Below are 21,374 nucleotides of genomic sequence, written 5' to 3'. Positions count from 1 at the left end.
TTATTGTTACTTTTGTGATCTCTTTCACATTAATTAAGTTTGATTGATTACTTCTCTTATTTTAAATTTGACTTGTTACTTTTACGATTATTAATTTAATTTTTTAAGAAAAATAGTATCATGGTACTATATATTACTGCATGCACCTAAACTATATATTATTATAAGTTACGTAATCTCAAAACATGTAAAGACCATTTTTTTTCGAAACTCAATGACTTTAAGGGGCAACCAAAATTAATTTACGGTTTTGATTATACGAGGGGATACCCTTAAGGTGATTTAAAAGGACATGAATTAAGTAACAAATATATCAATTCTGAAATTTTAAGCCTTTATAAAACTTCATGCATGGTATATCATACATTTGCATTTCCAAATCAAAAAGAAGACACATGGCTAGAAATGGTGGTGTAACCTATAAACAAATAACACGTTTTTTCATTATTATTGTTGGATTTGTTATTTGTGCTATCATTGTTGAATCGTATGACAGTATTCCAAAATACTGCTATGGTCTTGAAAATAAGGAATATGTGCTGAAACTTTGTCTTCAAAGATGCAAGAGCCGCTATAGAAATAATCCGAAAAAGAAGAAGGATTGCATTAAGAGATGCAATGCTAAGTATGGTCCTCCGGTGGAAAGTTATAACAATGGTAAGTATTTAAATTTTAAATTATTATATTATATTAATTATCTAATATTCATATTTGATTATATGAAAAATTTTCCACTCATTGGTGAGTGTTAACTGATCAAAGATACAAATTATATAGGATATTCAACTATATGATACAAAATAAAAATTAAAACAAAATTATGGTACTTTATTTAAGTCGTTTATCATAATATTTAGGGCAATTTATCCAAATAAATAAAGTAGATGAAATCTTTACTCAAATGCACAAAACAGAAACATGTTACGTGCATGTACAATTTTCCATTTTTATGTAATCCGTGGGAAACAACCACGGTTTTTATTTTCTATATAAACCGTGGCTGTCTAGGACGGATTATGATTGTTTTGTGTTGTGTGTAAACCGTGGCAAGTAGCCACGGACTACGAAGGGAAGAAGGAAGTCATAAACTGTGGTAGGCTCCCACGATTTTTGAAGATGGCTAGATGGTGATAAAACGTTGTGGAGGGACAAGGAGAGGGACTGGTCAGTAGTCAGTACTATCCATTAGAAGAGTTTTAGAATTTGAGTGGAAAAAAAGAAAAAAAAAAGATTAATTTTTTTTATATTTTATTCGATAAAAATGTATCTAGTATTTCTTATTTTTTTATTAATAATTTTAAAATGATTAAAATGAATAATTAAGCTAAGTTTTTTAGATCTTATTCAATAAAAATATATTTAACATATTAGTTCAAAATATGATCTCTTGTAGGATTTTAGATGTGCGGGTTAATAATTAAAACCCTTAAGATTTATTTTTTAGATTTTAAAATTAAAATCTTTAATTTTACTGAATATAATTTTTGGATGTATATTTAAATGATAATCTTTTAATAATTAAAAATGCTAGAACTAAAACAGAAATTTTAAATTTTAAATTTCAGTTTTATTTAGTTTGTATTTTGAATATGTATTTAATTTTAAAAAGATGCTAAATCTATTTAAATGTGTTTATTTTAATTTTTTTTTAAATTATTATAATAAAAAACTAAATAAAGGATCACATTTAAAGGATTCCTTAGTCTTCAAAAGTCTCTTTTATCTTAATATTTTACGAATTAAAATGCTTCTGAAAAATCACTAGTGAAGAAAATATATGAATTTAAACCTCTGTAAATATGAAATTGATAAACAATATATTTCATATTCAAGTAATAAAGTTTTAAATCAAGAATCCTTTAAACATTCATTATTTAGTTACTATTTTTATTTTATATACGAGTTTATATTAAGCAGAATACTCATCCCAATCTAAAATCAAATCATGTCCCCATTGACAATAAATACGCCAGTGGTATTTAAACTTTATAAAAAAAAATTCCATTCCTCAAGGCTTCTATTCTATGTATGTAAAGAAAGTGTAGTTCAACTCATGCATATAGCATGCTAATAGTGCTAACTGCTAATGCAAATAAACTTCAATCAGAATTATGTTCTTTCACACTATATTAAGCAAACAAAATTTAATAAGAGCCCACTCACTCATCATATGATTGAGATTCTGTCTTTTTTTTTTTTCCACTCAAATTCTGAAACTCTTCTAATGAATAGTACTCACTACTGATCAATATATCAGTCCCTCTCCCTCTTCTTCCCACAACGTTTTATCACCATCTAGCCATCTTCATAAACCGTGGGAGCCTGCCACGGTTTATGGCTTCCTTCTTTCCTTCGTAATCCGTGACTACTTGCCACGGTTTACACACAACACAAAACAATCATAATCCGTTCTAGGCAGCCACGGTTTAATTAGAAACTAGAAACCGTTGTTGCTTTCTACGGATTACATAGAAATAGAAAATTGCACATCCACATAACATGTTTTTGTTTTGTGTATTTGAGTAAAGATTTCATCTACTTTATTTATTTGGGTAAATTGCCCTAATATTTATGAGTTCAAATAGGAAGTTAATATTTTTCAACTGACATATGAAATAAATATTTGGGTTAATTGAGATTTACTCCCAGAATCGTAGATTATGTGATCTTTAGCCCTTAATCTTTAAAAATTTAAATGTTAATTTGCGCATTTTTAAAGTTTAAGGGCTAAAGTTGCATGTGACCCAATAATAATGTTCAAAAGGAAAAGTGCAACTAATCCAAAATATTTCAATAGTTTAATTTATTTTTAATTTTACTTTGTATTCCATTTTGGTTTCCGTGTTATATATATACTTTGAGCTTGAAGTATAGTACTCTAAGTTTATATATACTAACACTATTGTTATGTGAGAGAGAATTTTTTTCAAATAGTTATGCTAAAAAAAACCTAACAATTTTTTTTTTCTGCAGGCATGTAAGAATTAGAATTTAAATAAATCTTTAATTTCATACATAAAAGAAGATTTGAGCACCTCATCGATCAGACCAGAAAATGATTCACATTGCAATACCGGATGTTTAAATTACTTTCTTATTATTTCAGTTATCCTTTAGGTTTAATAGTTAAATTGTGATATAAGGCAATAGTAGCCATTAGACCACAATCAAATGTAATAAAAAATTGTGAAGTGACGAAATTTCTTTTATATGTTCATCCAATTTAAAATTTATTTAGATGAATAATCACAAATGAAAAAATATCGCACATTGATCAAATTCGAAAGCGATTCACGAAGTTGATTTTTTTAATGCATAATATTTGTTCAAAATTTTTGTAACCATCCGAATTTCGTAGCTTCCAAAATGATGGGGCTTCTTTCACCAAGTTGATTAGAGACCGAGAGGCAATTTATAAAGACATTCTAATACTTAAGATTTATTTGAATGAATAAATAATTTTTAACCCTCTTTTTTCTGTGTCGTTGCTTTCCTATTTTTAGATTTTCTCTCTCTCCTTCTTTCTATCACCTTTTTACACTCTCATCGCTGTATGCCACCCCCTTTCATTGCCTACACGCCTAACTCTCAAGGTAATCGTAAAACTGTCGTCGCACACCTGACACCCAACTCGAGGAGAATCGTCGTCGTCGAAGGCAGAGTCGTCCGCCACCTTTCTCTCCTTTCTAGCTCTCTGATTTTGCAACTACAACTTTCTTTACTTTTCTAACTATCTGCGACAATGTGACTGCATCTCTTCCTCTCTAGTCTCTAGCCACTACAAAAAAGAGGCATAAAATGGCAGCAACATAATGGAAGTTCTACAAAACCGCCGATATATTCATAAATTGAGGCAGTTTATGCAGCTGCCGTAATTTCACTGGTAGGAAGCAGCGGTTTTTTGGTGCTTTTGGCGGTTTTAAACGCCATTACCTGCTCCTGCTCTTGCTTCACTGATATAAAAAGTAAAAACTCTTCTATTTCATTAATAAACGTTGTCTATTTGATCGAGCCTCCATCCCAATGTGAGAAACCAAGAAGTTCCTCCATCGCAACATGAGATCTGCAATCTCATCCACGAGGCTCTCCTCTGGCGGCAAGCTCCTCCATCAACGCTTTTCTTCCAGCTGCGATCTCCTCCATCAACGTTTTACTTCAATTGATGGATCTGCTGTGTGATTTTTTCTGCTCCATCGTGTTGTCCTATGTGAAGCTTCTCCGTCTCCATCTTTGTTGAATTAGGTTTATATACAAATCCACATTCTCTTTTTTTAATTACTCATATTTTGTTTTGCAAATTGTTACTACTTCTATTTCTGTAATTTTAGGTTTTGATTTTCTTCCTTGTTAGCAGAAATTGGGGGTAAGGTCTTCATGTAATTTCTTCGATTTTTTCTTACACACGTGTATACAAATTTGCATTCTCTTCGCGGTTTTGATTTGTAGATATGCTTTCGGTTGGTGCTTTACTGATTTGCATAGCACGTGTTTGATGAATTGCTTGAATGCTTATTTTTTTTGTCTATGCATTTATTCAATCATTGTTGTATGTGACATATCTCTTTTGCAGACAAATTAACAAATTCTTTTATTAGCTTGAAACTTGTTTTTGTTCTTTGTTAAGTTATTTGCTTTAGAGAACAATGAAGTTGTTAACAATGAGGTTGTTTTCTGTGCAGATGATGAAGATAAATTGATTTGGAACTATTTAAAAGATGGAAGCTACCTAAATAAGAACCACTTGAAGATAGACATCATCTTTTCGTTCATCTAGTGAGTATTAATATGCTGAACTTAAATAGTGTTTGCGACCTTGAAATAATTAGTTTAAATTTTTTGATATTTATTGTTGTGAGATTCTTTTTATTAGTATATAGACGATCTATAAAGAATTTTGCAAATATTTATTTATTGTGATGCAATTTATCCTATAATTTTAGTAAGTAAACTAATACCAAATTTATCTAAGTTTCTGTTAATAGGAAAAGCTGAATAAAGTTGCTAGTAATAAGGCCGAATTTATGTTGTTATACATGTGCAGTTTACTGGATTGGATTGGAAAGAAACAAATGCTTCTCTTTTGTGTTGCCCCTTGTGCTCTTGTCTGCTCATTGAAAGGGACCCATTTAAAAAGAAGTCACTTTTAGATAATTGAGTTATTCACCATGTTTCCACAATTAAGAGTTTAAAACTATATATGGTACTTTCCTAGCTCACTGATGGTGGTTTCAATTTGCATTGTTGGTCCATGTTTAGACAATTTTATAGGATCGGAGGAAGCTGAAAACTGCAAGTAAAAATAATTGTTAAAATAAAATTGTTAAATAAAGTACAAGAAAGATGAGTTTGATTTTGATTGTACAAGAAATTGTTAAAATTTCAAGGTTAGGTGGAAGTAATGAAGAAGGGGTTATTCAGTTTCAACAAGTAATATAAGTTGCACAAGATAAATGGTGCATATATAAATATTTTACAATTTTCAAATCATGTAGGAATTTGATCACTATGGACATTTAATTATGTGCTGGCTGGTAATGAACTTTGTAAGGGTTGTTTATCACTATTGCACACTTTGTTAGTAGCGGTGACAATGAACCATCCAAGAGCAGAACCATGTGCAGGATTCACGGCCGGTAAATTAAAAAAAAATATTGAGAGTTTTAATTTATTTTCTAATTGTTTTTTAAATTTTACAATTAAAAAAATTTTGAACTTTTGTTTATCTTTTTAATATTTTGAGAGTGCTGTTAGGAATCATTTTGAGGAGGCATGGTGTTGGTGTTTGAATATGGAAGAGAAGAGAAGATGAAAAAATGAATAATTGAATGAAGGAGAAAACAGAGTCAAATATAAGAGGGAGAAAGAAAAAAGAAAGTGTATTTTAAAATTCTAAATCAAGTTGTGGTAGCTAGTTTTAGTTTACCAAAAACATGACTATCACGTTACTTCCATGGTTCCATGGCTTTCTTGCTAGTGCTCACTTAGTGTGGTTTTTTCATCCCTTGTGTTACAGGTATATAAAAAAATACTTTCATGTATATTTCACTTGATTGATTTCATGTTAAAGCTAGCATTAGATGTATTTCTTTTTTAACTTTCTTGAAGTTGTATCTTTTAATTTTGGATCAGCTAATAGATGTTATTTTTCTCTTTATTTTTGCTGTAATTATTGAATGCCACTACAAAAAAAAGGGCACAAAATGGCAGCAACATAATGACGGTTCTATATTATTGAACTGTATGGACTTGTCATTCAACAAAGGTTTAAAAGGTCCTCTATCTCCAGAGATAGGAGACTTAAGCAATCTGAATATACTGTAAGATTCCTTAAGAAACAATATCCATTTTCCTTATATTCACAAAAAAATGCATACTAATACTTTCTTTCCTTAATTTGTGTCAGCATCTTGGCTGGTTGTAGCTTCAGTGGCAGCATTCCAGATGCATTGAGGAATCTTGCACAGCTATCCTTCTTGTAAGAACTCATGAGAAGCACAAAGAAGTGTTGATGCGGCAATTATAGATGGCTTGAATTCCAAAAGCTTTATCTCTGCATTATCATAGCATAAGAAGCAATCACTATTATTCATTATTATTTGGTTTTCTGCAGGTTTGTTCACTGGTATTGACGATCCATATGAACCAGCAAGTAGTTATGAAGTATGTATTTCAGTATTTATATGTAGTTGTTATGTTGTGTGTATACTTGGTATCTTTGAAGGAGGAAAATACTAATTAGCTGAGAAAGCACTTCAAATGCACTTAGTCCTTTTTCATTCTCTGCACCAGCAAATTCTAGATTTGCCTTTAAGAATATTGATGTCACAGCTGTGGTGTCCATGATAAAACAATTAAGGAGAATCCATAAGGCACTGGAATTACTTGGGTGATCTTGCTTGTTTACAAAGGACTGTATGGCGAAGGTGACTCAGTGAAGCAAGAGTTTGCAGCAGCTTCTAGTTACTATTTACAAGCTAATTCTCTATGGCCTTCTAGTGGAAATCCCCATCATCAGGTACTTTGTGGCATTCTTCAACTGTTTGTGCCTCTGATTTATTTTTGGTAGATTAACATCTCATATGCGAAGTGTGCCTTATAGGTATTGTATGCCATTTTGATAAGTATTTCTTCTTCTTCCTCTTCTTTTTAGCTTGCCTTATTGGCTTCATATTCTGAGGATGAGCTGGCAGCTGCTTATCATTATTTTAGGAGTTTGGTTGTGGAGAGTCGATTTTCAACTGCCAGAGATAATTTGATTGCTGCATTTGAGAAGGTAATGTGACCATGGAGGATTTTTTTTCTTATTATATTGTTTCATAAGGGTTAATTTTTATCTTGTTCTTTTTTTTTTTGTGATGTGACAAAGCTTTTTATCTTCCCGTATATTTTGCTTGTGCATAGAAGCAACAATTGTGCTTTTTGACTTGATCTTCCCATATTTTTTTCCTGTTATTTTTTTCCCATAAAAGCTCTACTTGCAACTTCTTTACCAATTCGAGCAATTGTACTTCTACAGAGCTCCTACAAAGAGCAGCAAGACCACAGGTTAGTTAATCGAAGTGACGAATCTACCGGTGTTATACACGATGTTTGATATATGCTAACTGTTTTTGTTGCCTATATCTCTATGCATTGGAATAAGAGATTTGAGCAGCTTCATTATGTATGATTGTTATTGCTGCATTTGATTTTAGGATTAAATAATCTGAATTCTTGCAATCTATTTTCATGATTATAGGTTTGCACAAGAGGAAGCAAATCTCATCCGAAACGACACGTATGTTACTTTATGCAATTTAATCAGCACTAAAATGTGTTTGTTGAGTTGAAGCTTTGAAGGGAAGGATTCTTAGTACCATAGTAAAAACAGCACTTATTAGATGGTTTAAATACATTATTAGATATTAACATAGTTTAGAGAATTGGATGGTAGATTTGACTGATTAGTGTTTATTGCAATACTTGTATTTTGCTAAGTTTAGTAAGATAATGTTTTGTATAGGAGTTATTACTTCTGATTTTCAATAATAAAAAATTATATATTATATTAATATTTTGTTTATGAGTTATATAATATTTTATTTATGGATTATGATTTTTTGCTATTGTGAAATTTTAATCATAAAATTATTTATTTAACGCGATAAAAATGACGGTAAAAATTATTTTTTCAAACGATAAAAAATGTCACTGTCAGGGTAAAACGGCGTTCAAAAATGTCATTTTAACCAACCAAAATGCTACTATTAGGGTAAAAATGACGGTTCAAAAATGCCGTTTTAACCAATCAAAACGCCACTTTGTCAGGGTAATAATGGCGGTTCAAACCGCTGTTTTAACCTATTCAAAAACCGCCATTTTAACCCTGAAAATAACGGCGGTTTGAACCGTCATTTTAACCAACCAAAACGCCACTCTATCAGGGTAATAATGGCAGTTCAAACCGCCGTTTTAACCTATCCAAAAACTACCATTTTAACCCTGGAAATAACGGCGATTTGAACCGCCGTTTTAACCTATTCAAAAACCGCCGTAATAACTAGAATGGCGCCCAGAATTACGTCGTTTTACGAAATCGCCGTAAATACCCAAAAAAACTGCCGTTTTTACCAGAATTTTTTGTAGTGAGCTCGTTGCTGCTCTTCTCCTCTTTTTCGCTGCCAATTCAGATAAGATTTTATAAGAAGAAACTAAAAAAAAATACTAGAATTATATTAACACTTCATGACAGGAGCTAGCCTTGGTCACAGATCTTGACTTGTCATAGACATCCTATAAACAAATTTTGTGCAAAATGATGAAAAGATTGCAAGCAATTTTTACCAGATAAAATATAAAAATAAGAAAGCACAATACTTCATCTAAAATTTTTCCTAAACAAGTCATACATACAAAGTGATCTACTCTTACCAATTTGGAAATACTAAAGTTTGAGCAAAGCATATTATATACTTATTTTTCTTTCTATTTCATCAATTAACTTGTTAGAAAGTTGACTAAAATAGAAAAACAATTCAAGACTTATTTTCAATTGCATTCACACTAGAATCTTCTTATTCTTGTCCTTTTTAAATGGTTTTTGAATCACATTTCTTTCTCCTTTTTTTTCTCCTCATTCTTTGACATGACAAGCAAGTGTATTGTGATAGTAAGCCATTAAATTAAATGAGACCATATATCAAACTCCTATAAGATGTTGCACTAAACAATAATATAAGAGCATTTCATAATCAAATTAATAAATTTAGGACCGAACAAGGGGAGAATAAAATTGATAAACTAAAAAAATTGAATTTATAATTCAATCTCAACAACAATAATTTAATATTAATAAACTAAATTCAAATAAAAATTTAGTAAATTAATTACTCAAAAGTCAACAGAATCATCAATAATACATCATAAGCATATTTAAAAAAAACACAAAGAAAAAAATAATATAGCATAAGTACAACAGATTGAACGATGAAGAGGATAAATGGGAGGTCTTACTTGAACTGGCGGCGAAGGGGAGGAGAAGAGTAGCAGCGAGCCAGAAATCAGAGAAAAAGAGATGCAGTTACACTATAACAGATAGTTAGAAAGGTATAGAAAATTGTAGTCGCAGAGCCAGAGAGCCAGAGAAGGGAGGAGGGTGACGGATGATTTTGCCTCCGGCGACGACAGTTCCCCTCGAGCTGGGTGTCAGGCACGCGATGACAGTTCTGCGATAACCTTGAGAGTTAAATGTGTAAGCAGTGAGAGGGGGAGGATGGCATACGGCAGTGAGAATGGACGAGGGTGGCAGAGAGAAGAAGAAGGAAAGAATCTGAGAGAAGGAGAGCGATGACACAGAAAAGAGAGGGTTAGAGGTAAGGATTTTTAGAACATATATATTATATATATATATATATATATATATATATATATATATATATATATATAATATATATATATATATATATATATATATAATAGGGATATTTAGTTTTGTATAATAAGGATATTGTAGTCATTTTATATAAAAAAATACTAATTCAAACTGGTATAAAATTTGGTTCACTTAATTGATGGTAATCAGTGGCTAAGAGAATGGGGGGTGAATCTTAGCCCCTTTTTCACTGTATATTAATTTCTGATTCTTCAGAGAAACTTCAGGAGATATTTCTACTTTTGTGTCATGCCAAGTTGAGAGATACTTTTGTTTTGGCTCGTGACGAGTTGAGAGACACTTTTGTTTTTGTCTCCTGATAAACAGAAACAGAGAAAGGAGTAGGGAAGAAAAAGTAACGCCAGATATATCCTAGTTTAGCTACTAGGTGCAATGTAGCCTACATCCAGTCTCTATCACAACAATGATGAAATTTCACTATGTTTTCACAATATTACAAACACCAATTTCTTCCTAGGAACTACCCATTTCTATCTGGGACAAATCCAGATTCTACACCCAATCTGAATTTGACTAGATCTCAATCTAGCTTTCAACAACAAAGTGCTCACCCAACTTGCAAGGGACTAGGACTCACCCTAGCTTTCAACTGTAAAGTGCTAACCCAACTTGCAAGGGAATCCCCTCAGGATCATGACAACAAAACAGAAATACATACGAAGAATTTCTGAGATAACTATGGCTTTTTCTTTAACTCTCTGCCTTTTTTCACTCATTGGCTTTTTCTTACAAAACCTCACATTTTGCCTTTTACCAATGAAACACAAACAGACTAAATTGAAAAAAAAATATTTAATGAAAGTCATGAAGGAGAAGAATAATCAGCTCAAAAAGTTATGGGAACCCAAACGTGTGCTCTCACTCCTTACCTTCAACCCTTGGCCGTTCACCCTTAATATAGAAGAGTGAAGCTTCCAAGGTTGAGTCACGTTCAACCCTAGCACTGTCTTTTTCTCCAACATCAGAGTAGCGGCGGCTTCAACAGAGGAGAGAGAGAGAAACCGAATCTATTTGCATGCACCTCTCTCATCCTTTTTCATCCATCTTCTTCAATCTTGGCAATTGATCTTGATTTTGGCTCCAAAATTTGATTCTGAGTGTTGATGAGCATCTAAGCTAGGACAGCTTCATGCTTTCCATTTTTGCTTCTTCCAGCTATAGACTCTGAGACTTAGATCTTCTTTGTAGCACAAAAACGAAAACAAATTTTTGCTGAGCCTTCAAGATAGATTTGCTTCAAGAACCGAGACTTTTCTGTTCTTTTCTTGGCAAAGAAATCTTTTAGCCTCACTTCACAGATCTTTCTTCTGTGGAAAAAATCTTCTTCCCTCTGTGTCTTCCATTTTTTTTCTTTCTTCTTCTATGAAAGAGTGATTTGACCGAAGCAAGAGAGAGGAGAGAGAAGAGAGAATAGCTTTCGTATGGAGCATGTAGCCTTTGGTCATAACCCACTCTCTGTGCATTCTATTTTCTTTCTTTCTTTCTTGGAAGATGATGTGATTTGACCAAAGCAAGTGAGAGAGGAGAGAAAAGAGAGAAGCTTTTGGTGAAAGTTTTCAATGCAAAGTAAATTGAATTGAATTGGGAGTTTCGGTTACCAAGGAATGCAATTAATTGAATTGGAATTTGAGTTCTAGTAACCAATGCATGGGAGAAAATAAATGCTTTTTGTGATCACCGTATGGAGCTTGTGGCCTTTGGTTTCTTTCTTTAATTCATCATGGACTTTGAAGGATTTGGGCCTCTTTAGATTTCTTTCTCTTTTTAACATTCAGCCACTTGATTTAAATCACTTTGGTATGAGGCAACATTTGTTTGGTGATCAAGATTGGCTTGTTTATTTGGGTCATAATTAATTTGCTTTTCTACTCATAACATGTGGCTTGTTTCCTTTTCTTTTTTCTTGGTTCACGTGTTTCTCATTTTGGATCAATATTTGGAGTATTAGTGTAGGCTTATTTTTCATGCTTCTTGGATCAATGAAAAATTAATTTTTCTTCCTGCACACTAAACAAAAGCATCAAACAAACAATTGAAAATATTTTATAAACACTTAATTAATATTTTAATAATGTTTGGTCATCATTTTAATATTATTTTTCCAAACTCAACACTAATTTTTTTATTGAATCAATTTATCTGGTTTATGACAAAAATAATATGATTTAACTGATTATGTGTGTGGTAATTTAATTGGTTGAAATAAAATATTTTTAAGAAAAGATATTTTGAACAACTTTATGTGAGTGACCTCCATTAATTAATCACTTAAATGAAGTAAAATGTTAAGGATTAGAAATATAATTATTCATGTGTCTATTTTTATTAGTTTAAATTTTTAGAAAAAATAATTTCATAATATAGTATTAGAATTTTTATGACCTAAAGATTTAAACACTACAAGATTCTTATTAATTGGTGGAGGTTTTACAGTGGAGATTTTTCAAAACCTCCCCAACATCATCTATTTGTGACCATTTATAAAATTTCCAAAAATAAAAATTCTAACATTGTATAGTTAAAACACCCACACATTTGAAGGCCCAAACAAACATTCAAATCCCATTCTAAAGATGCAAACTAGGGCTAGCTTCGAGTAAGATGGATAGTGAGTAAGACCTAATCGAAACCCTAAATTACAGCCGTCGTTGTCGTCACTGCCACCACCACCGCTACAGTCATTCATCTCCTTACTACTAGCGCTAATGCCACCATGTACTTCGACAATCTCTTTTTTTGTTGTCTCTTCTGTCGACGCATCTCCTCAGGTCGCGACACGGTAACTTTTGAATTTTCCTTCTATGTTCTTTTGTACATTTCTATGAAAACTTTTTTTTATTGTTACTTTTGTAATCTCTTCCACGTTAATTTAGTTTGATTGATTACTTCTCTGATTTCATATTTGACTTGTTACTTCTGCTATTATTAATTTAATTTTTTTTAAAAATAGTATCATGCCACTATATATTACTGCATCCATCTAAACTATATATTTATAAGTTACATAATCTCAAAATATGTAAAGACCATTTTTTTTTCTCGAAACTCAATGACTTTAAGGGGCAACCAAAATTAATTTATGGTTTTGATTATATTGTTAATTTATGACTCCTAACAAAGCGAGGGGACACCCTTAAGGCGATTTAAAAGGACATGAATTAAGTAACAAATATATCAATTCTGAAATTTTAAGCCTTTATAAAACTTCATGCATGGTATATCATACATTTGCATTTCCAAAACAAAAAGAAGAGACATATATATAATATATGGCTAGAAATGGTGGTGTGACGTATAAACAAATAACATGTTCCTTCATTATTATTGGATTTGTTATTTGTGCTATCATTGTTGAATCGCATGACAGTATTCCAAAATGGTCTTCAGCTCAATACGATGGTCTTCAACATCCGGAATATAAGCTGAAACGTTGTGCTCAATCATGCAAGAGCCGCTATAGAAATAATCCGGAAGCGACGGAGGATTGCATTAAGAGATGCAATACTAAGTATCGTCCTCCGGTGGAAAGTTATAGCAATGGTAAGTATTTAAATTTTAAATTATTATATTATATTAATTATTTAATATTCATATTTTACTATATGAAAAATTTTCCACTCATTGGTGAGTGTTAACTGATCAAAGATACAAAGTATGTAGGATATTCAACTATATGATACAAAATAAAAATTAAAACAAAATCATGGTACTTTAAGTAGTTTATTATAATCATGAGTTTAACTAGGAAGCTAATATTTTTCATCTGACATCGGTCTATATTTTTTATTTTAAATTTTATATTCTAAATTTTAAATTTTAAACCATATATTTTAAATTATGTATCTTAAATTCTAATTCTAAATCCTAAATTTTTTTAAAAATAAAGGTTATTCATTCATAAAGAATTGGATAGAATCATAGTGGTTTAGATAACTTTCAAAAGAGTGAGTAAAAAAAAATTAAATAAATAATATTAATATTTAAAAATTAGGTTTTTATATTTTTCAATATTAATATATGAAATAATAAATACTTCAAAATTATCTTAATTTTTTTTAAATTGCACCAAAACTTTAGAGTAGTATAAAACTTAAGGTGAATTCTATCATACTCTCTGTAAAGTAACATGTAACTTATCTGGTGTGATGTGTCACTTTTTAATTGGTTATTAGGTTAACCATAGTTAGAATATTTTATAATTAAATTAATTTTTAAAACGTGTAATTATGCAATTTTTTAAAGTATTAAAAATTGAAACATGACTTTTTTCCAAATCATTTCCAGAAGATGTAATTGTATCCCAATCTTCTGGAATGACTTTCGATTTTTCACTCCTCCCCATTCCTTCATCCTTGTTGCACCTCCCAAGCAACACGGCCTCGTTGATTTTAATCAAATTATAAGCCAACTGATTACATAAAAAAACTGATAGGGAGTTTTAAGAACGCAGAGAAGAGAGAAAACCAATCTTTCTTAGCACGGCGAAGTAGACTCTGGTAAGAGGTGATAGTAGCGACGAACGAGGACGCGATGACGAGAGATGCACCAGAGTAAGGAGATGCGACGACGCAAAGTAGGGGAGCCACAAACGTGACGGTGTAGTATTGGAGACGCACCGGAGCTGGCGAGACAAATCAGAGGAGCCGGTGATCGTGACTTTTGTACTCTGGAGTTCGCCGTTCGAGATTTTAGGAGAGGCTGACTAAGGAGAAAGAGTTGTTGAGTTACATTGAGAGAGAACGAGGAAGAAAAATTTAGTATTAGGACTACCGTTAACGTGATTTGGAAAATTAAAAAAAAATCAGTTTTTAATCTTTTAATAAATTATACATTTACCCTTTTTAAAAATTTATTACAGTATAATCTAACTATGCTTAAAATAATAACTTAAATTAAGAATAAATATCCAATTAAAATGTGATACATCATAAAAGATAATTTTCATGTTATTTTAAAAATAATTAGATAGAATTCACCAAAAATTAATAAGATATTAAAAAATAAAGCATATAAATCATTTACCTATATGACAAGGGCCTTAAGATGTAGTCAAAATAACATATGAAATAAATATTTGGGATAATTGCGATTTACTCTCTGAATTGTAGATTATGTGATCTTTAGCCCTTAATATTTAAAAATTTAAATGTTAATTTGCGCATTTTTAAATTTCAAAAGGGAAAGTGCAACTAATCCAAAATATTTCAATAGTCTAATTTATTTTTAAATTTACTTTGTGTTCCATTTTGATTTCCGTGTTATATATATATACTGTGAGCTTGAAGTACAGTTTTCTATAGTCTATATATACTAACACTATTGTTATGTGAGAGATAATTTTTTCCAAATAGTTATATGCTCAAAAAAACCTAACATTTATTTTCTGCAGGTATGTAAGAATTGAAATTTAAATAAATCTTTAATTTCAATACACATAGAAGAAGATTTGAGCACCTCATCGGTCAGAACAGAAAATGATTCACATTGCAATACGGGATGTTTAAATACTTTGTTAATTATATTTGTTGCTTTCTTATTATTTCAGTTATCCTTGTGGTTTAATAGTTAAATTGTGCTACAAGGCAATAGTAGCCATTAGGCTACAATCAAATGTAATAAAAAATTGTGAAGTGAAATTATTGCTGCCGAAATTTCTTTTACATGCTCGTCCAATTTAAAATTTATTTAGACAAATAATCACAAAGGAAGAAATAATGCACACTGATTACTAAAAATATAAATTTTTTTTGTACATAAATAATTTTTATAATGACCTAAAAGTATTGGGTAAAAGGATGGAACCCAAAAAAGTATTTTGAAGAGTTGAATTTTTTTTTTGTGAAAACTATACTAGTGAAAGTGGATTGGTTGGATTTAGAGTGTAAAGATGTCATCTAATTAAAAGAAAACCAAATTAGATGTCTCTTCACTAATGGCACATATCATGAGCTTTAGTTTAACTTGTGGAAATCAACTTTGTATCTTTTCAGTTGAAAACACTTGAGATAACAGACATACCTAAAGATATTTGGGATAAAAAGAGTAAATTAAATATTAGACTAAAATCATTGGACAATAGATTTCTTTTTCAAAATGGTTTTACATTATAAAAGAACTTCAAAACACCTCTTTAAAGCACCTTGACCTTCTTTTTCACTTCTAAAACTGAGAAGTTAAAAAATCCATCTTTTTGTCTCCCCAAAATTTCTCTCATTGTTCATCATTTTCATTCATCACCTTCACGAGTAAAAACTGAAATTTGGTTGTTCCACCAGAACGCTCGACAACCATTAACCTACCCCTGTTCACTTTAAACAAAGATCATTTATCCTCTTGTAACATTAGTGGAGGTCTCAACACTTGTTCTTCACCTCTATTCCTTATTATTAGTTCTTGTATTGCTTATTCGTCATTAATAGAAGTATTTTTCTCATAAGTATACTTACCCTGAATCTCTCGTCTTAACCATTATTTTTCACTTAATCTATTTTTAATAAAATTCACCCGAATCACACACTAATAAAATTCGAAAGCGATTCACAAAGTTAAATTTTTTATGCATAATATTTGTTCAAAATTCTTGTGACCATTTGAATTTCTAGTTTCTGAGATGAGGAGGCTTCTTTCACCAAGTTTATTATACATTGAAGAACAATCTATAAAGACATTCTAATACTTAAAATTTATTTGAATAATTTTTTTTAAAAAATAAAAAATAAAATATATTTTTTATCTTTAATATTAATGATGAAAGTGAAATAGTAAAAATAGAGTGAATGACAGTAAAATAAAAAAAGTATGGAGAGAAAATATCTATGAAAATAATAGAAATTTAGAGAGATTGCTACTCGAATGAGAAAAAATGACAAAAAATAGTATGATACAATGATGAATATGTGATAAGTATATAATTAAAAAAAGTTGATTGACAACAAATTAATATAAAAAATAAAATTAAAGTTTATTTTAAACATTAAGAATAAAATTAAATCAATCAAACGTTAAGAATATTTTAAAAATATTTTAAAAATATTAAAGATAAAAAATATATTTTATTTAAAAATAAAAATAATTTTATGTTTAGATATTTCATGTAAAAATATATTTTTATTTAATAATTATATTTAAATACGATAATATAAAAATATTTTTTTTATTTATAATGTTAAAATTATTTTTTATGTAAAAAAGATCTTTTTAAAAATATAAATTATAACTTAAAAAAAATTAGTGTTTTTATTTTATTACTAAAATTTTTTTAATAACAATTTAATGGTGCAGATTTTTTTACCATTCGTTGAGTTTCCGTTATGAAATTATCATTCATAACTCCACTAGATCTGGTAACGGAGAATCTCAACAGTTCCGGATTGGGTGGTTGACCTTTGTTCTTTTTTTTTTTTTTTACTAAAAATAGGAGACTCGAACCTGCAACTTCTTAATTGAGTATGGGGAGACTATGTCATTTGAGCTATAACTCATTGGCTAAAAATTTAGAAAGATAGAAGATTCGAACCCGCAACCTCTTAATTGAGTATGAGGAGTCTATGTCATTTGAGCTATTACTCATAGGCATAAAGTTGTTTAATTTAAAATATTTTTTTAAGAATTTTTATTTTTCAACTAATCAAATTATAACATATAATTGGTTAAATTTTATATTAAAAAAATTAATTCAGATCGATTTAAAATTTAGTTCACTTGATTTTTGATCGAATTAATTTATTCGGTTTAATTTTGACAAAAATAATATAATTTAACCGATAATGTGTGTTGATTTGATTAGTTGAAAATTTGAAATAAAAAATTCTTAAATTAAAAAAAGATGTTTTAAATAACTTTATGTGGCTGGCCCTCATTAATTAATTACTTAAATAAAATAAAATGTTAAGTATTAGAAATATAATAATGATTCATATGTGTACTCTTATTAGTTTAAATTAAAAAAAATAGTATCATAATACTCTTATAATCTAAAGATTAGAGTTAAATCCTTTTGTTGATTCCAAAAGGAATAATTTAATATAAAAATATAAGACAATAAAAAAAATTATGCAAAAAATCACATAAATCCAATAAAAGATGTGTGTGAAGATGCGTGTTTACCGCTAAATGAGATTAACCAAATATTTAAAAAAATATATATTTATTAGATACATTCAAAAATATATATATGTAAATTAAACAAAGGGATAAGTACTTTTTTCGTTCTCAAGGTTTGGGGTCGAAATCAAAATCGTCTCCGACCTTTTTTTCTATTAAAATCATCCTCAACGTTACAAAACGTTATAAAATCGTCATTTTTTACTTCAATTTTATTTTTTTTACCAAATTACCCTTCATTATTAAAAAATTATAAAATAAAATAAATATAAAATAAATAAATAAAAAGAAAAAAGGGGGTGGGGACTGGGGAGAGAAAGAAACAGGGGGGAGGCCGCGAGAAAAGGGGGGAGGAGGGGGGAGAGAAGGGGACCGCCGCCCTTTCCTGCTGCTTTGCCGTCCTGCCGCACCGCACCGCACCGCACCACTGCACCACCGCACGAACTTCTTCTTCTTCTTCTTCTTCTTCTTCTTCTTCTTCTTCTTCTTCTTCTTCTTCTTCTTCTTCTTCTCGAAAAATATCAAGACGCACTTTCGGAGCAAATCTCGGAAAACCTTCGCCGTCCGTATCTTGCTAGCGCGGAAGCTGTCGCTTACTAGGATGTTTTCTCCTAATCGTCTATAGAGTTTTGAGCTAGTGATCCAAAATTGATTTGGCAGAAGCTTCGATCTATCTCTGAATATTTTTCTGGGTGACCAAGACATAGACTAAGATTCCTTTGTATCCGGGCGCTTACCTCGCTTGATAGACTCCAAGTTGAGAAAGATTGAGTGACATTTGAGGAAGCTGTCTTAAGTCCAGTGCATTATTGTTATTGAATTATTCCTTGTGTGATTCTGTAGATATGACATCGCAGAAGAGCGAACACTTCTTCTTCTTCTTCTGTGAACTGGATTTTTGATGAAATTTGTTGTTGCAGAAATTTGAATTTCTGAATTTTTGATAAAATTTGTTGTTGTTGATGAAATCTGTTGATGATGATGATGATGACCATGAAGAGAGGGGTATGAGGAAGGGGGTGGGGGTTACGGTGAGGGGGTGAGGGGGTGAGGGGTGGGGGGTTACGGTGAGGGGATAAGGGAGTGGGGTGAGGGGTGGGGGGTTACTGTGAGGGGCTTGATGGTGGTGGTGGTGGTGGTGGTGTTGGTGTTGATGGTGGTTGTGGTGGTATGGTGTTGTTGCTGTTGTTTGGTATTCTTGGTGTTGGTGTTGGTTGGTGTTGGTGGTGGTGTTTGTGTTGGTGGTGGTGGTGGTGGTGGTGGTGGTGTTGGTGTTGATGGTGGTTGTGGTGGTAATGTTGGTGGCAGTAGAGGTGGTGGGGTGAGGAAGGTGAAGAGGAGAATGATGATGATGAGGGTATTTTGGTCCAAAATTTGGGAAAGGATGATTTTAATGCGTTTTTGAACGTTGAGGATGATTTTAATAAGAAAAAAAGGTCGAGGACGATTTTGATTTCGACCCCAGACCTTGGGGACGAAAAAAGTACTTATCCCTTAAACAAATATCAAGTAATATTTGAAATAAAAAAAATTCATATAAAGTTTCATAAAACGAAAATGTTATGAAGAGCATGAGTCGAATGAACACCTGAAAATATTTTACAGTAAATGATTACATTAGTTTTTGAAAGAATATAATTTTAAAAATTAATTTTTAAAAGATTAAATTAATCAAAATCACCTCTAAAAATTTTAAAATTAATCACATTAATCATTCTACCTATTCTGTAACTAACATTAATGTTTGTTAGAAGGAAGAGCTGATGAATGAGAGCTCTGCTATGGTTTCGGATCAAGAAGAGGATTTTGTATACCGTAGCACCAAAAAGGTCAAGACGCGTGAGGAAGGTCACCCAGACCAGTCAGGAGATGTTATGGACGTGAGTGATCCACAACCAGACGCTGTTTTGGGAGTGAGTGATCATCAACAACCAGAAACTCATGCACATAGATAAAAAATTTCCTATAAGGATTCCTTGCTCACTCCTACAGGTCCTAACCTAGAAGGAGATACTATGGCCATAGAAGACATTGATGACGATGCCTCCGATCCCGGATTGTTGGTATAAAGATATGGAGAAGGAAGAATCGATAGAAAATCCTTTTGATCCCTGTCTGACCATCCTCGTCTCACAATCCGAATTCGAGGAATGGTGTAAACCTTGGAAGAACGCCTTTGTGGTGAAGGTGCTAGGCAAACGTGTGGGCTTGGGATTCATGGAGCAACGACTTAACAGAGACTGGGTCAGAATAGGTAAGATAAATGTCATTGATATGGATCGTGACTATTTTCTTGTTTACTTTTCAGATGAGGAAGACTACACTCATGCGCTCATGGAAGGACCTTGGATGATGGCAGGACATTATCTCATTGTTCAAAGGTGGAGACCATTTTTTCTTACAACCGAAAAGGCAGTTAAAAAAATCGCCGCTTGGATTCGTATTCCTAACCTACCTATAGAGCTATATAATCACCGGTTTCTATGGAGAGTGGGTTCAACTCTGGGACATATGCTTAAAATTGATCGTACAACGTCTATACACTCAAGAGAAAAATTTGCTTAGATTTGTGTCGAAATAGACCTTGCAAAGAAACTGGTACCCCGGATCTCTGTTCTGGGCTGCGAGCTAAACATCGAGTACGAAGGGTTACACCAAATATGTTTTACCTGCGGGGTGTATGGACACCGCTCTGACATTTGCGGTGAGGGGGTGGCCACCGATGGGGACAACCGGGAAGGAGAAGATGGCCAGGAAGTACGGAACAATGCAGATAAAAAAAATCTGGCAATAGCGATGATTTCGCGAGGGATAGTCATATTATAGGAAAGAATCAATATTCGGAAATGCAGCAAAATATGCAATATAATCATGCTCTCCCAAATTTCGGTCCGTGGATGATAGTGAGAAGGCAATCTCGTCGCAACAAAGGAAAGAATCCTAGTGGTAGGGGCGCTTATTCTCACAATGATAATTCTAATTATGGGTATGAAAAAAATCAGGATGATGAAGATTTGGGCAACGGCTCAAGGTTCTCTATTTTGCATGAAGAAAGTGAAGATGCTAGGGACATGCATGCAGGGAATAAAAACCAAGCTTTTAATCACGGTGGCCCAATGGATTATCAAAAACAAAAAGTCCAATTACGGGTTGAAAAGAAACAACCCATCATGGAAAAAGTGTTGAGACAAGGAGCTGGCAAAAATCCACAAGGCAACAAAAGGACTTCTTCTTTGGGAATTAAAATTGAGCCTAAAGACAAGTCCAACAAGGTCAAACCTAAAAGTCCAAAAGGAGTTATCACCACTCAAAACAAACTAGTAATTACTAAGGATGAAGC

The 21,374-nt window shown here is 31.7% G+C and overlaps 1 long non-coding RNA gene across 9 annotated transcripts; it reads left to right on the top strand.

Moving 5' to 3' along the window:
• Window positions 1-3,474: 3,474 nt before the first annotated feature.
• Window positions 3,475-7,999, top strand: LOC130962220 (uncharacterized). 9 transcript variants are annotated; one of them, XR_009079755.1, is made up of 9 exons: window positions 3,475-4,242; window positions 4,680-4,773; window positions 5,493-5,633; window positions 6,193-6,317; window positions 6,404-6,475; window positions 6,611-7,015; window positions 7,151-7,273; window positions 7,470-7,545; window positions 7,739-7,999. It is a non-coding gene; the product is annotated as an uncharacterized LOC130962220 (long non-coding RNA). The 9 variants fall into 9 exon arrangements; XR_009079750.1 differs by adding an exon at window positions 5,042-5,200 and having other exon boundaries at window positions 5,493-6,317; XR_009079753.1 differs by having other exon boundaries at window positions 5,042-5,633.
• Window positions 8,000-21,374: the final 13,375 nt, after the last annotated feature.

The sequence above is a fragment of the Arachis stenosperma genome, chromosome 2 (genome assembly GCF_014773155.1).
Source record: "Arachis stenosperma cultivar V10309 chromosome 2, arast.V10309.gnm1.PFL2, whole genome shotgun sequence".
In the NCBI taxonomy this organism is placed as follows: domain Eukaryota; kingdom Viridiplantae; phylum Streptophyta; class Magnoliopsida; order Fabales; family Fabaceae; genus Arachis; species Arachis stenosperma.
The sequence above is the reverse complement of the archived record's forward strand: the minus strand, read 5'-3'. Positions and strand labels throughout refer to the sequence as shown.